Source organism: Balaenoptera physalus (assembly GCF_965194825.1).
Source record: "Balaenoptera physalus genome assembly, chromosome: 13".
Classification (NCBI taxonomy): domain Eukaryota; kingdom Metazoa; phylum Chordata; class Mammalia; order Artiodactyla; family Balaenopteridae; genus Balaenoptera; species Balaenoptera physalus.
In genome coordinates this window covers 81,962,267-81,977,580 of record NC_138892.1, presented here as the reverse complement: position 1 = coordinate 81,977,580, position 15,314 = coordinate 81,962,267, and the positions used below count along the sequence as shown (strand labels likewise).

General features: G+C 42.3%; 1 long non-coding RNA gene across 1 annotated transcript in view; it reads left to right on the top strand.

Annotated features, from left to right (window-relative positions):
• Positions 1-723, top strand: part of LOC309640733 — a 242,823-nt gene extending 242,100 nt beyond the window's left edge. Inside the window, exon 2 of the long non-coding RNA XR_014252368.1 lies at positions 593-723. This is a non-coding gene — a long non-coding RNA (uncharacterized lncRNA). The remainder of the gene's footprint in view (positions 1-592) is intronic.
• The last annotated feature ends 14,591 nt before the right edge of the window (positions 724-15,314 follow it).

Here is a 15,314-nt window from a genome sequence, read left to right as displayed (position 1 = left end):
GGATCCATATTGTATGAAAATGTCTCCAGGATGAGGCCACTCAGGTTTGCAGCCTTCCATTCCATCTTGTCAGATTCTAAAAGCAGGACTGCCCTCAGCAATATCTGCCTTTACCCTTTTAGGCTTCTGATAAATTGAGCTAAGAGACAATGTCATCTCCTGCTCTGAGCCTCTTTTGAGGTATTAATGTAATATTGGATTTCCCTTATTTTATAACTCATTTATTTGTTCCTCTACCCTCAGCTACTATTCCTCCTTCTCTCTACCTATACCCAAACTTTTCCACCTTTGGAAGGGACATTAGGTTTGGCCACAGTGCTGGTTTAGATTGCAGGCAGCAATACTAGTCTAGCAAGTACCTCTGCCTCAGCGCACCCTGATTCACATAGGGAAGGGTTATAAGATTAGCGGGCGGGCTTCCCTGGTGGCGCAATGGTTGAGAATCTGCCTGCCAATGCAGGGGACACGTGTTCAAGCCCTGGTCTGGGAAGATCACACAGGCCGCGGAGCAGCTAGGCCCGTGAGCCACAACTACTGAGCCTGCGCATCTGGAGCCTGTGCTCTGCAACAAGAGAGGCCACGATGGTGAGAGGCCCGCGTACTGCGATGAAGAGTGGCCCCCGCTTGCCACAACTAGAGAAAGCCCTCGCACAGAAACAAAGACCCAACACAGTCAAAAATAAATAAATAAATAAATAAATAAATTAAAAAAAAAAAAAAAAAGATTAGCGGGCTATTTCTAACACTAGGCAATACAGTTGCATTCACTGTTAACCCCAATTTTTTTCAGATAGGGTGAAGGTACAACCTGTACCAGGAACAAAGACCAAATACACATATCTTACTATATCAGAGTCTTCAATAAGCCTTTGTGGGAAATCTTTCATAAGACTTCAGAGGATATCTCTGGAATATGATCCAGCCATCCAAACCATACTCCTGGGAAAACTGTAAAGAAGGAACATTGAAACGAGCCAAAACCTTTATGCCCTTTTAAACCTCTACAGATGGATTTAATTCAGTCTCTTTCTTACGGGATTCTAAATGTGTTCTTACTACTCCGTCTCTGTTTTCTGCTTGGGTTGAAGCCTTCTCTTATTGTAAAGCAACTGCTATGACAGTAGCAAAAATTTTTTTAGTACTTATGTTTCCCACTTGAAGAAAACTCACCTAATTTGTCTAGTGATTGAGGAACCCAATTCACTGAAATACCAGTTAAGGAACTCTCTAGGGCCCTGTCACACGTAAGCTTTGCTGCCTTATCACCAACAGTCCTCAGAGAAAATTGAATGAATAAATGGTAATTTATGAAACTACCAGAGGAACTCTGGTTACTACAGCCAAAGGCTCTAATGGCCTTTCGGGTCACTCCAGCAGGAACTCATAGACAATCCCCACATATGCTGCTCACTGAATACTCCATGTGTCTGTGGATCTCACCCTCATCCTTGACTCTGTTCTTGTACAGTCCAATATGGCAAAAGGTGATAGAAGGTGAATGCAGAATATGCCAGTTTATAAAATGGGTTCAGCAGCTTTTCCAAAAGGTAAACTATAGGAACCTCTGCATGACCTTCATCCCAGAGACTTTGGCTTATTGAAAATCATACCAGTGTAAGACTGTCTTGAGCATCACTGGGATGTTATCAGAAACAGAAACATCATGAAGGAGACCATTTTCCCAAGAGCCTCAGACTACACAGCAGGTGGCTATCTGTGAGCAGTTTCTACCCAAGACCTGGGAACCAGGATGCAGGCATACCTGGAGGCAGTGACTGCCAAACTCTTCTTTGTCTCTTTCTCTTCCTTTGCTTGGCTATCTTTTCTCTCTCTGTTAGTTTAAACCTCTTATTGCTAAAGTGAAATTCATAAAGTTTCTTCCCTTAATCTTTGTTACTTTGGGAAAATGAGAAGGATGAGCAAAGAAAGTGTCACACATACCCGTTAATGTAGAATCTTATTTCTCAGTAGCCTCGGGGGCCAGCAGGTTGGGTTCTCGGTGAGGACCCTCTTCCTGTTTACACACAGCCACCTTCTGGCTATATCTTCATATGGTGCTGAGCAGAAAGAGAACAAGCTCCTTCCTGTCTCTTCTTCTAAGGGCACTAACGCCATCATGAGTGCTCTACCCATATGACATAATTACCTCCCAAAGCCCCCATCCCCAAATTCCATCACATTGGGGATTAGGGTTTCAACATCTGAATTTGGGGGGATGTAAACATGCAGCCCATGGCAGCCAGTAGTAACAGGACTGAGAGGCACTGTTCAAGGTCTTCTGATAAATCTCATGCTAATACTTGTCTCCACAGTCATTTGCTATATTCTGCTCTGTGCAACCACTCACTTGTCAAGTGACTGGAGTTACAAAGGCGAAAGTCATTGGAAGCTTGGATGCCTGTTCTTCGCAGAGTCTGAGACAGCAATCTTTAGGAGTCATATAGATGTAGTGAGCTGAACAAACCAAGATGTGGTAAGACCTAGATATGAGGCTCAGTATCCATGTCGACCAAAATTAGGAACTGCAAGACCCTGAAAGACTAGAAAATTTCCACTGAGAACCTGGCAGGTGTTTGTCCCAATGGCTCTGCTGCCCAACCCTCTGGCACAGGACTTTAGACCCTATCGGTTCTTTCCCAGCACTGTAAGTAAAATCCAGATGGCTAAAGATACGGCTGCTAATCTTCAAGAACAGTTTTTCTCTATTCCCAGAACGATCTGAATTTTGACAGACCCCTCTTGCTAAAGTCCCGGAAAGCAGTCTACTCTTTTCCCCTCAACTGACTGCTCCTCTTGAGATTTCTCATGCCAGGTATTCTCAAATAAAGGCTCATGCTTAGATTCTGTGGTTCATTTTTTTCTACATAAACAATAATTAAACTTTCTAAAATGCCTGGGGGATGCCTAGGGTCCTTTCAGAATCACCACCTGAAAGTCTGATTATGGCAGAGTTGAAGAAACAGCAGTTTATCAAGCCCTGGAGGAGATAATTCAGAAGTTAACACCAAAGCTGTCACAGGGAGGAGACCCACATGTGTACGGAGACTAACCTACTTTCTCTTTTCCCACCACAATCCATTGATCTATGCCCACAGCTGTGCTCGCTTAACAGGAACTAAGGCAGACGCCACATAAGCAAAACCGCAGAACCAGCCAGAGCCAGAAAGGCCCAAGATGGGGACAGTCAACTGCCCTGAACCGGTTCCAGCCTGACCATGAGGGCAGCGCCTGCACAGAAGAGCCCCAAAGTGTCTAAAAGTTGCCTTTGCCCCTTACCATGCTAGGACCTCCGCCCAAAGGTGGGACTTGCACATTGCGAGGCACAATTAGTCCGTGTGCAAGGGAGCCCAAGGGACTGCGCATGTTCCAGCTGTTTCTGGAACTCTCCGCCCCTTTCCCAGAATTCTGGTGGTGCACCCACCTCTTACCCGTTAAGTTTCCTGCCCCCCCGCAACCCCCCGGCAGGGAGAAGGGGTCTTCAGAGCAGGAGCTCTCCCTTGCCCACTCCTTGATCAACAAATAGTTTCTTCTCTGCTTTGCCGAACCTGGTCTCGTTCAATTGGCGCCATCGGCACAGGGCAAGGAAAGGACCCAGTCGGAATCCACCCGATCCGAGACGGTCGTGATAAAGTCGAATGAATGAAAGAATGAAGAAATCCAAAAGCTGGAAAGCAGAATGGAATGGTTTTTAAATTGTGTTTGAGGGCCATCGTCTGCCAAACTTTTGGGCTGCTAGTCATTTGTGTCCCTTGTAAAATAGATTCCTGGCTTCCACCCCAAACCTACTAAATCAGCACCTCCAGGCGAAGACCCGAGAACTAGCATTGAATCCAGTGTCTTAGGTGGTTCTTATCATCAGGGCAGTTTGGAATACGTTGTTCTAGCACTGTGTTTGTAAACAGAACTGGCACTTGGAACTTTTAAAATGACAGCTCCCAGATTCCGCTCTGAATATGTGCACCTAAACTGGTAGTGAGGGATATACGTGTGTGATTTTAAAACTCTTCTCAGGTGGGGCTGGACACTGCCTTCCCTGGGAACTCGACAGGAATGCAGACTCTCCGGCACCACCAGGACCTGAGTCAGAATCTGACCGTTAACAAGATTCCTAGGTGACTGGTCTGCATATTAAGGTTTGAAAAGCACTGCCCTGGGGGTACTTGGAGGTGCAGGTATTCTAATTCTGATTCCTAACGCTTATGTAAGACAAGTGCAGCGCCCTCCGGAGGGGAGGCACCGAGGCACCTGTGAAGAGGAGCCCACGTGCCTTCTTGGGCTCTGGGTAATATTTCATTTGAAACAGTTTTTGCTGATGAGAAAATTGGAAACAGACGAAGGTGAAGTGATGCTGTAGAAAGAAAACTGAAGTAGGAGTGAGCAAGATTTGAGGTTCAGAGTTTAGGGGCTACAATATGACTTGAAGGCGTGTTGGGGGACGTGTTTGGAAACTATTTGCAAGTGGTTTCTTCTTAGGGTGTTTGCTTATTTGAGGCTGCTGGGAGAAGGGGTTCATGGCCAAAGACACCCAGGCTATCCTTGGGGTTCCCCCGCTGCTCTCTGGTAAACCGCATCATCTCCCCAGATCTCCGTTTTGACTTTTGTAAACAACGAACTTCGGCAAGGGACAAGTCCCTTTCAGCTTTAAGATTGAGAAACTGGGAACAAGGGACCTTCTTTCCTGTACTGAAAATTAAAATCAAGTTTACTTTTAAAGTTTCATTTGTAATATTACCTTTATTTATAACAAAAATGACTGGCCTTAGAGTTCAACTCTCTTGTTTGCTGTCCCAGAACTTTTCTGTATGATTTCATATCAGTAATATAGTTGAGGAATTTCTAGCTACTTTTTGATCTCCAGGAAGAACAAATGAACCTGTAGTTTTCTGAGTGTTTCCTCTGGGCCAATAATAAATTCTTCATATAAGTTTCATGATTCTCTAGTGAAGTAAATGTATTATGTGGAAATAAACGAAGGGCACCCAGATGAGAACGAACAGAGGCTATGTACTGGGAGTTTGCTCTAGCAAGGGAATCAGCCAGCATCTCTTACATTGGGCAGAGACCCACAGGGGAGTGAGAGTCGCCAGGTGAGCAGTGATTGGAGCTTGCTGGCACCGGAAGCAGGAGGTGGGCTGACTAGAGCAGGGCATCTTATGCTTTTGGTCTGAGGAGCATATTTGGCTTCCTCCGGTAGCTCCTGAGTTGGAAGTGGGGCAAATATTAAGGAAGCCGGCAGTCATTGACCTCATCTGATCATTCTGGATTGATAACTGCAGAGGTTGTGGTTTGGCTTCTGGGACCGCTTGCTGCCAAGGTTGTGGGTCAGAGTCTATTGTCATACAGGCTGGTCATCGTCCATTTGTATATTCAGTCTCTTAGTATGAAACTGTTGGGAAATAGATAGCATTCTGTTTGTTTCTAAGAATAGCTCCTGTCACAAGCCACATTTAAAATATATTTTGAAGCAGAGAAAATATAGAGCTAGTCTATCTTAGACAACTTTTGTTTTTAATAGACATAAGAACCATGTCTATTGAAAACCAAGTTTCTTTCTTATTTTTTTTTTGTAATATAAAGCTTCTTAAATTAAAGTATAGTTGATTCACAATGCCATATTACCTTCCAGTATATAGCAAAATGACTCAGCCATATGTATATATATGAATATATATATTCTTTTTCATATTATTTTATACTATAGGTTATTATAAGATATTGAATATAGTTTCCTGTGCTATACAGTAGGATGTTTTGTTTATCTATTTATATATGAAGACCAAGTTTCTGATCAAATATTACCTTAATTACCTCTCTGCAATTTGATCAGCTTGATCAGTAGGTAAGTGTGGGGCGAAAAAACAACTAAACTAATTCTGGCTAAAGTAAGCCAGATCCCAGTTACTACAGATCCTCTCTCTGTTAATGATGTATGTAGGTGAACCCGATTCCCAAAGTTAGAACTTAATTATGAGCCTTCTTATATGGTTAACTAATTCTTTAATTGATCAGCCAATTATTTAATTAAAGGATAATTATCCTCCAAAGGGCAAAATTATTACTCCCATACAGATATTATGAAATGAACATGTGTAAAATATTTTTTAAAACTCATTAATGAGGAAACTGGTGTCAAAGAAAAACCATAATGGAGGCCACAGTTTTAATATACCCTAAGCAATCACCCCTAGCCCCATAACCAAAGCTTCAAGTGTCCTGATCTCCCCCAAATGCTGACTCTGACCTTAAACAAAACTTAAGCTTTCTTCACATCAGCATGCCCTTACAGCTTCCTAGCCCATCAGCTATAAACAGGTAAGCTTGTGCGATGCTACACTCCCTGCAAGAATGTAAGTTTCTATTAACCAATCGCGATAGAAAACAACATCCTTCCTCATTTAACTGAGCTGTAGCTGATGAAAGTGAGCATCTTACCCCTTCTGGTTTTCAAGTCTCCCAGTTTGTGAAGTTTTTCTTGCTCAATAAAATATTCATATCAAGTACAGCTCTCTGAATTTTTTTTTTTTTTTTTGGCAGCACCTCGCTGGCTTGTGGGATCTCAGTACCATGACCAGGGATTGAGCCCAGCCCCGGCAGTGAAAGCGCTGAGTCCTAACCACTGGACAGCCAGGGAATTCCCTCTGAATTTTCTTTTGACACAGGTAAGCTGTTACAACCAGTTCAAAGAGGACTCTAACAGATTCATTTCATAGAGCAGGAGAATTGAAATGAATCTGCAGATGGAGGCAAAACTAGCTTCTTTTTCTGTAGAGCAGGAGAGAAGGAAACTGGACAGGATAAGATTTGCATGACTATGGTTGGGATTTATTTAGGATTGCTATAAGCTGTCTACAATTTACAAAGTTGTAAAATAGTTCCCAGAGAATCAGACTCGGATGACTGAGAGAGGCTGTATGCTAAACAATGCATAGTTTTCCATTAAAACAAAATTTTCCCTACTAGTGTTAGAAATTCTAACCTCAGAGATCCTTATAGTTTAACACCTCTATTCCCAGCCTATTTTTTCTTTATTAGATAAGGTAATAGTTTATGTGAAAGCTTGTGCACATGGTGGTCATTACACTTTAAGAATTCTGAGCGTATCAAATAAAAACCCAAGGATAATTTCCAATCAGTTACCTAAATTTTATTAAAAGTTCTTACATTTTTTTTTCTCTCCAAGCTATAAAAGCCTGATAATGTTCAAAAATATCAACAGCACTATGGGCATAAAATAATTTGAAAAAATTTAAACAAAGTTTTAGGGAACTAAAGCACTATGGCAAATTCTAACTACCATGACCATCAATGTAATATTAGTTCATAATGGGAAAAATGGGCTGTGAGTTGAATATCATTTCTAGTAAACTAAGCTAGGATATCTTTTCTCTTCCACTAAAGAAAGATTTCAAAATCCAAGTCAGAGAGGATGTTCTTTGGGTTATTATTAAGGGATAACAACCTTGAATCCAATCTAATTTGTTTATTTCTTAGAGTAAATCATTGATTAATTCATTCAACAAATATTCACTGATATCCTAATATGGGCTCCACCTTGCACTAATGGGCAGGAAATAAAGCAATAAATAAAATGGACAAAATCCCAGCCTTCAATAAGCATGTGGAGGGGACTTCCCTGGTGGCACAGTGGTTGAGAATCCACCTGCCAACGCAGGGGACACAGGTACAAGCCCTGGTCTGGGAAGATCCCACATGCCGCGGAGCAACGGAACCCGTGTGCCACAACTGCTGAGCCTGCACTCTAGAGCCCGTGAGCCACAACTACTGAGCCCTCATGCCACAACTACTGAAGCCCGTGCGCCTAGAGCTCATGCACTGCAACGAAGAGTAGCCCCCGCTTGCCACAACTAGAGAAAGCCCGCGCATAGCAACGAAAACCCAACACAGCTCCAAAATAAATAAATAAATTTATTAAAAAAAAAAAAAAAGCATGTGGAAATAAGTCATAGGAGAATGCAAGTTAAAAACCATAATGAGATCCCACCCCACAGCCAGCAGAATGGCTAAAATTGAAATGGCTGACACCACAGTCCATGATGTGGAGCTTTTACACAGCTGGTAGGAATCTTAAAATGTTATAATCATTTTGGAGAACTGTTCAGTAGTTTCTTATAAAGTTAAACATACACCTACCCTATAGTCCAGCAATTCCACTCCTAGTTATTTACCCAAAAGACATGAAAACATATGCCCACAAGAAGAGTTCTACAAGAATGTTCATAGATGCTTTATAGCTTTATCAATAATGGCCTCAAACTGGAAACAACACAAATGTCAATAAGCAGAAAAAGAGGTAAACAAACTGAAGTATGTTCACACAGTGGAATGCTACTGAACAAGAAAAAGGAGCGAAGGACCACTGCAAGCAACAATGTGGCTGAATCTCAAAAACATTATGCTGAGCAAAAGAAGCCAGATACAAAAGAGTACAAACTGTATAATTCCATTTATAAGAAACTCTAGAGCAAGTCAAGCTAACCTATGGTGATAGACATCAACACAGTGAGTGGGTGGATGTGTAGATTGACTGAGAAGGGGCAGAAGGGAGCTTCCTGGGGCAATGGCAATGTTCTATGTTTTAATAGGTGTGGGTTACATGGTTACGTGCATTACATTTATCAAAATTCTCATCAGACTGTTCACTTGAGATTTGCGTCTTCAGCGTATGTGAATTAGACCTCAATTAGAAGAAAGGGAAAAAGGAAACAAATCTCTGTCCTCACGGCAAGTCCCTGTCCTCGTGAGAGTTCAACAAGCAAAATAAGTGATGAATGTCTATGGAGAAAAACAAAGCTGGGAAATTGTTTTCAATTTTAAATAGGGTGGTCAGACCTCATGGAGATTGTAGCATTTGAGCAAAGACTTAGAGGAGATGAGGGGTAAAAATCCTCAGCAAAGTACTAGACAACCAAATTCAGCAGCACATTAAAAGGATTATACACCATGACTAAGTGGGATTCATCTCTGGAAGGCAAGGATGATTCAAATACAAAACTTGATCAGTGTAATACACCACATTAACAGAGTGAAGGGGAAAACCACGCCACCGTCTCTTTGATGCAGGAAAAGCATTTGACAAAAATCAAGGATATGAGGGGTTAGTTCTGCACACGTCTAAGATAAGACCATCCCAGGCTGATGGTGGAGTAGGTGTAAAGACCCTGAAGCAGGAAACAGCAAGGTGTGTTTACAAAAGATCAAGACTGTAGGCAGAGGGAATTCCCTGGCATCCAGTGGTTAGGACTCCGCGCTCTCACTGCGGAGGGCCCGGGTTCAATCCCTGGTGGGGAGAAAAAGATCCCACAAGCCTCGCAGGACAGCAAAAACAAAACAAAACAAAACAAAAGTTGGTCGAGTGTATTTGAAAAGTCGTCGAAAGGGGAAGGCAGTCGGAGTGGAAGTCAGAGAAGGGGCTGGGCTGGATGTGACGGGAATGGGCAACGGGGTGATGTCGGAGGGTTCCAGTGGAGCATCAACAGGACCTAACTTCCTTTTAAAAGGATCACTTTGGCTTTTTTGTTGCAAATAGACCACAGGGAGCAAGGGCGGAAATCAAGGGGTTGGTTAGGAGACCATCACAATAATCCACGCTAGAGATGATAGTGGCTTGTACTAGAGGGAAGCACTGCAGGTGGTGAAGAGAGGTCAGATTCTGGGTATATTTTGAAGGTAGAGCCTACGGATTTCCTGGTGGGTTAATTGTGGAGTGTGTGTATGTGTGTGTGTGTGTGTGTGTGAGAGAGAGAGAGAGAGAGAGAGAGAGAGAGAGAAAGGGAGACAGCCAGGGATGGAGAATGTGTCATGGGTGATACCAAATCGTTCCTAAATTTTAGGCCTTAACTCTTTTTTTCTCTTTTTTTTTTAAAGAATCAATTTTATTTATTTTTGGCTGTGTTGGGTCTTCGTTGGTGCGCGCGGGCTTTCTCTAGTTGCGGCGAGTGCGGGCTACTCTTCGTTGCGGTGCGCAGGCTTCTCATGCGGTGGCTTCTCTTGTGGAGCACGGGCTCTAGGCTCACAAGCGTCAGTAGTTGTGGCTCACGGGCTTTAGAGCGCAGGCTCAGTAGTTGTGGCGCTCGGGGCTTAGTTGCTCTGTGGCATGTGGGATCTTCCCGGACCAGGGATTGAACCCGTGTCCCCTGCATTGGCAGGCAAATTCTTAACCACTGCGCCACCAGGGAAGCCCCAGGCCTTAACTTTTATCAGTGAGAAGTATTTCTGCCACATCCTACAACTAAACAAGTATACCAGTGTGTGGTCAAATTGTAGGTGAGAATCTTTGCTCTTTATTATTTTTTTATTTTTACCATTTTAGCTCAGACACACCTAAATTACCACTAGATGGCACTATAGCTTTAGTTGGCTGAGGATTTCACTTCTCAGTGGGCGCGCAATCCTTTCTACAACAAACTGGTCTTAAAGGGCCAGATGCCGGGATTTTTAGGCATGACTTAGTGACCGGTGTTTAAAAGCTTGCCTAGGGACTTCTCTGGTGGTCCGGTGGTTAAGACTCCGCGCCGCCACTGCAGGGGGCGTGGGTTTGATCCTTGGTTGGGAAACTAAGATCCCACATGCCGGGACGCGTGGCCAAAAAGTAAAATTAAATAAATAAAACAAAAGCTTGCCTAGTGACCAACTAAAGGCTGCAAACGCAGATAAGGAACTGAGAAGAGGAAGCCTCTGAATTTACAGAGACGTGGCGCTGTAGACTGCTTGCAAGGGCAGTTTGGGGGAGAGAAGAAGAAGTGAAGCTCTAGAAAATTCAAAACCTCAAAACTTCATGCAAAAGTCTGGGGAGAAACACATTCTGGGATGGCAGAGGCAAATCACACTTGATTGAGTACGATTTATCTGTTGTTTGCATCTTGAGGCTGATTTTAGTATATATTTTATTAGAAATATATTTACAAATTTATTTAGAATTTATATTTATAAACATCTTCAAATTGTGTTATATTTACAAATAATATTCTCCAAAAATGGCAAGAGAGGTTATTTTTCTCTCATCATTCCATTAGCTTTATTGAATTGTTCTTCCAGCACTGAGGAAAAACATAGATAAAAAGTGCCTATTTATTTATTTAATTTTTGGCTGCATTTGGTCTTCGTTGCTGCTCGTGGGCTTTCTCTAGTTGCGGCAAGCGGGGGCTACTCATTGCAGTAGCTTGTCTTATTGCGGAGCACAGGCTCTAGAGCGCAGGCTTCAGTAGTTGTGGCTCACTGGCTTTGTTGCTCCTCGGCATGTGGGATCTTCCCGGACCAGGGATCGAACCTGTGTCCCCTGCATTGGCAGGCAGATTCTTAACCACTGAGCCACCAGGGAAGTCCATATTTATATTTTTTTAAAATATTTATTTTATTTATTTATTTTAGGTTGCGCTGGGTCTTGGTTGCAGCAGGCGTGCTCCTTAGTTGCGGCATGCATGTGGGATCTAGTTCCCTAACCAGGGATCGAACCCAGGCCCCTTGCACTGGGAGCTTGAAGTCTTAACCACTGTGCCAATAGGGAAGTCCCCAAAGTGCCTATTTTTAATGTGCCCAAATTATGAAAGATCAGAAAAATAATGCAACAATTTGAACTTAAATGAGACATAATTGGAATAGAAGATGTATGCATGGCAAACAAACACACGAAAATATGCTCAGACATTGTTAGTCGTTGAGGAAATGCAAATTAAAACCATGATGAGATACCACTTCATACCTACTAGGATGGCTATAATCAGAAAGAAAGACACTATCAAGTGTTGGTGAGGATGTGGAGTGTGTTGAGAAGCCGGAGCTGGTGTATTGAATTAAGAATATGGAGATTACGACCTGATGAATGAAGGGGCACAAGCCACCCACCCAGGGTCAGGCTGCCTCAGCATCCGAGCTCCCATTTAGGGAAGTAAAGCCCACAGGTCATTTTGATTGAAGATGCAATTTCAGTACACCCACACAAAGGAAGTAGAATCACAAGATTTATTATTACTTACAGACCCCAGAAGCAAGAGGGTACAATGAGCTGGGGGAAGGGAGAGCTGGGCGAGCAGGAGATGGAGAGCAGGGTAGCAAGCACCTATTACTCATGAGGTAGTTGGGCAGAGGTCACTAACTTTCAGCAGGCTTAACCCAAAGTGGTTATTTTAAAAGGTGCCCCGGGAAACACAAAGCGGGTACTTACTGTGGGTATCCTCAACTCATTTTTTCTAAATGCTCAGACTCTAGGTGTGAGTGGTGTTTTTATACTGTAAAACAACTAGGCAGCAACTAAGAAAAATGAAATTGTTTTCCTCATCACATGGAAGGAACTGGGATTCTCATTCACTGATGATGGGAATGTAAAATGACAACCCTTTTGGAGAAGGTTTGCAGTTAATCACACCACCATGTGATCTAGCCATTTCACTCCTAAGTATTTGCCCAATGGAAAAGAAAGCATATGTCCATACAAAGACATGTGCACAAATATTCAAAGCAGCTTTATTTGTAATAGCAAACAAATAAACAACCCCCCCAGATATTCATCAATAAACGGATAAACACATTTTATATATACATACAATGGAAAACTACCTAGCAATGAAAAGGAGTGAACAATTGATGCATGAAACAACAGATGAATCTCAAAAAATAATCATGCTGAGTGGAAGCAAAGACAAAAGAGTACATACTGTATAACTGCATTTATATAAAAATCTAGAAAATGCAAACTAATCTGTAGTGACAGAAAGCAGATCAGCGGCTACCTGGGGATGGAGGGGATGTGGAGGACAGGAGGGAGAGATAACACAGGGCACTGAATATGTTCAGTCTCTTGATTTTGGTGACAATGTCACGAGGGTATACACATAGCAAAACATCAAATTGTACACTTTAAATATGTGAAGTTTATTGTACGTAAGTTATACCTCAATAAAGCTGTTAAAAATAACATTTGGAAATAAGACACTGATATGTAATATTTGTTAATTTCCTCCTTTATTGGCTTTTTCTTTCATTTAACAGAATTTATTGAGTGTCTTAACTGTGGCAGAAGGTAAAAGACGAATGAGATGGTCTGCCTCTAAGCCCAGTAGAGGAGGCAGGCAGTGACAGTTCTGCATGGTGCTCTTGCTGGATATATCTATAGGAAGCTAAGAAAATGTCAAGATCAGTGTGTGTGTAGGGGCCATTTCTGAGGGCCTTAACTCTGAGCTGCGTTCTGAAGGATGAGGAGGCGGTTAGGGTCAGTGAGGAGAGGGTGTATGTGTGGTGGCCCCAGCAACTTTGTCTTAAGCAAGGCATGGAGTGAGAGGACAAGGGCTTGCCACAAGAAAGCAAAGTGTAGAGGAGGGGAGGGTTCTGAAACAAGGCAGGATGGGTAAGTAGGGACTGATTACTAAGAGCTTCGGAAGCTGTGATCAGGAATTTGGCTCTGATATTGAAGGCATGGGGAGCCAGAGAGGCTTTCAAGCAAGAAAGAATGAGATCAGATAGCACGGTCATTCAGGTCAAGTTGATAAAGAAAAAATGATATCTTTCCCTTAGATTGTCTATCATTATGGTTAAGCAAGCATACTTCATTGCTCTCCAAGTCCTGCTAATGGCTTTTCCTGAATCACGTCCAGATATGTCCAATTCTTTCCATGCCCTCATCAGTGCTTGCTTGGGTTACCACCACATTCTTCAACTGATGTCTCCTTCAATCCAACCTCTCTCTTTGATACCCGCAGCTTAAAACAGTTTTCTAAAACTCAAATCTGATCCCCTCACTCTTCGCTGAAAACCTGATCTTCAGCCTCCAGTCTTGCGTCTTACCAACACTAACTCCATAGTTCCAATAATGATAATCACAGCGTTTACGATATGCCAGGAACTGTGCTAAGCTACTTTTATCCCATTAAATCCTCCCAGTACATTATTATTATCATCATTATTATTTTACAGAGAAGAACACTGGTACTTAGTGTAGGGGAGGAACAACTTTCCTTTACCCTCTTATGTTCAGTGTCTGGGATCTGCAAGTTAAACTGACAAAAGACAGATTAACAGGAGAAAAAAAAAGAGTTTACACAGGCAACGCATAGGCACATGAGAATTCAGTGATGAATAACTCAGAGGGGGTGGTTAAAATTTTGTGTTTATATACCTAACTTAGTAGGTGTTGATGAAGAATTAATTAATAGTCAATCTAAAGAAGAAATAGAGGTTTTTTTCCGAGCCAACCTGAGGATTATAACCCTGGAGACAGTCTTTCGGAAAACTCTGAGGACTGTTCGCCTAGTTAGAAGTCGAAAGCACATTTATATACATTTTTGAGACAAAGGATCGTTCATCAAAATGACACACTGACATTTTACATAACGTTAACCAGAGATACAAAGACCAGACCTACATGTAGGAAGGGAGCAGCAGGTCACCATGACCCCTTACAGGATTAAGAAAAGAATGTTATCTTCTAAGGAGTTACATTGCTGGCGTCAGAAGAAGGGGAAAAAATGATCTTTATGGTTGAGCAGACATTCCTGTCTTTGAGGAAGTCTGGTTAATGTATAATGTAGATGCACATTGCACATTAGGAAGAGCCCTGTCGGGAAGGGCATCTGCTATGCTTAAGTTTTCTTGTCCTGCCTTAAAAAACATATATTTCATTCCATCATAGGTGATGGGGAAGGAGAGAAAGGGCACTTACGGGAATGACTTTTTGGAAAGATAAATGGTTTTTTAGGAGAATAGATAGGAGATATGATAGTCTTGAGACAATGTCTGTTTGGGTGTGTTGTCCACTTCTCAAGTCCAAGAAGATTAAAGTTGTTCTTGAAGAGGGGTTTTATGACAGTTGAGTTTTTTTGGGAGAGTCAGCTTTAGGCAGGTAAGAGATTTCAGAAACTCTTTCGCTCAAAATAATTCCTGTGCCACAATGGCATATCCTAATCCCCTTCATTAGGAAGGTTTAATAATGTGCCCAAGGACATACAGCTAATAAGTATAATTAAATAACTTGTTCAAAAAACCCTTAAAAACAAATTTGAGAATGGGGATAAATTTTTTTTTTACTTGCACTTGCAAGAGTGTCCATTTATTAGAGAATTGGCTCGTGTACAAAAATGTAGGCAGATATTTAAAGGCAAAAATCACAAAGTCAGATGATAGCTCAATTGTTATCAGACAGTTGATGGGTCTGCTTGGTTGCATTTGGGTCAGTTTTGATAAAAGCGAGACAGTTCTTTCAATTAAAAAGAACAAAAGGGTGGGACTTCCCTGGCGGTCCAGTGGTTAGGACCAGGCAGCTCCCAATGCTGGGGGCACCGGTTGGGGAACTAAGATCATCTCGC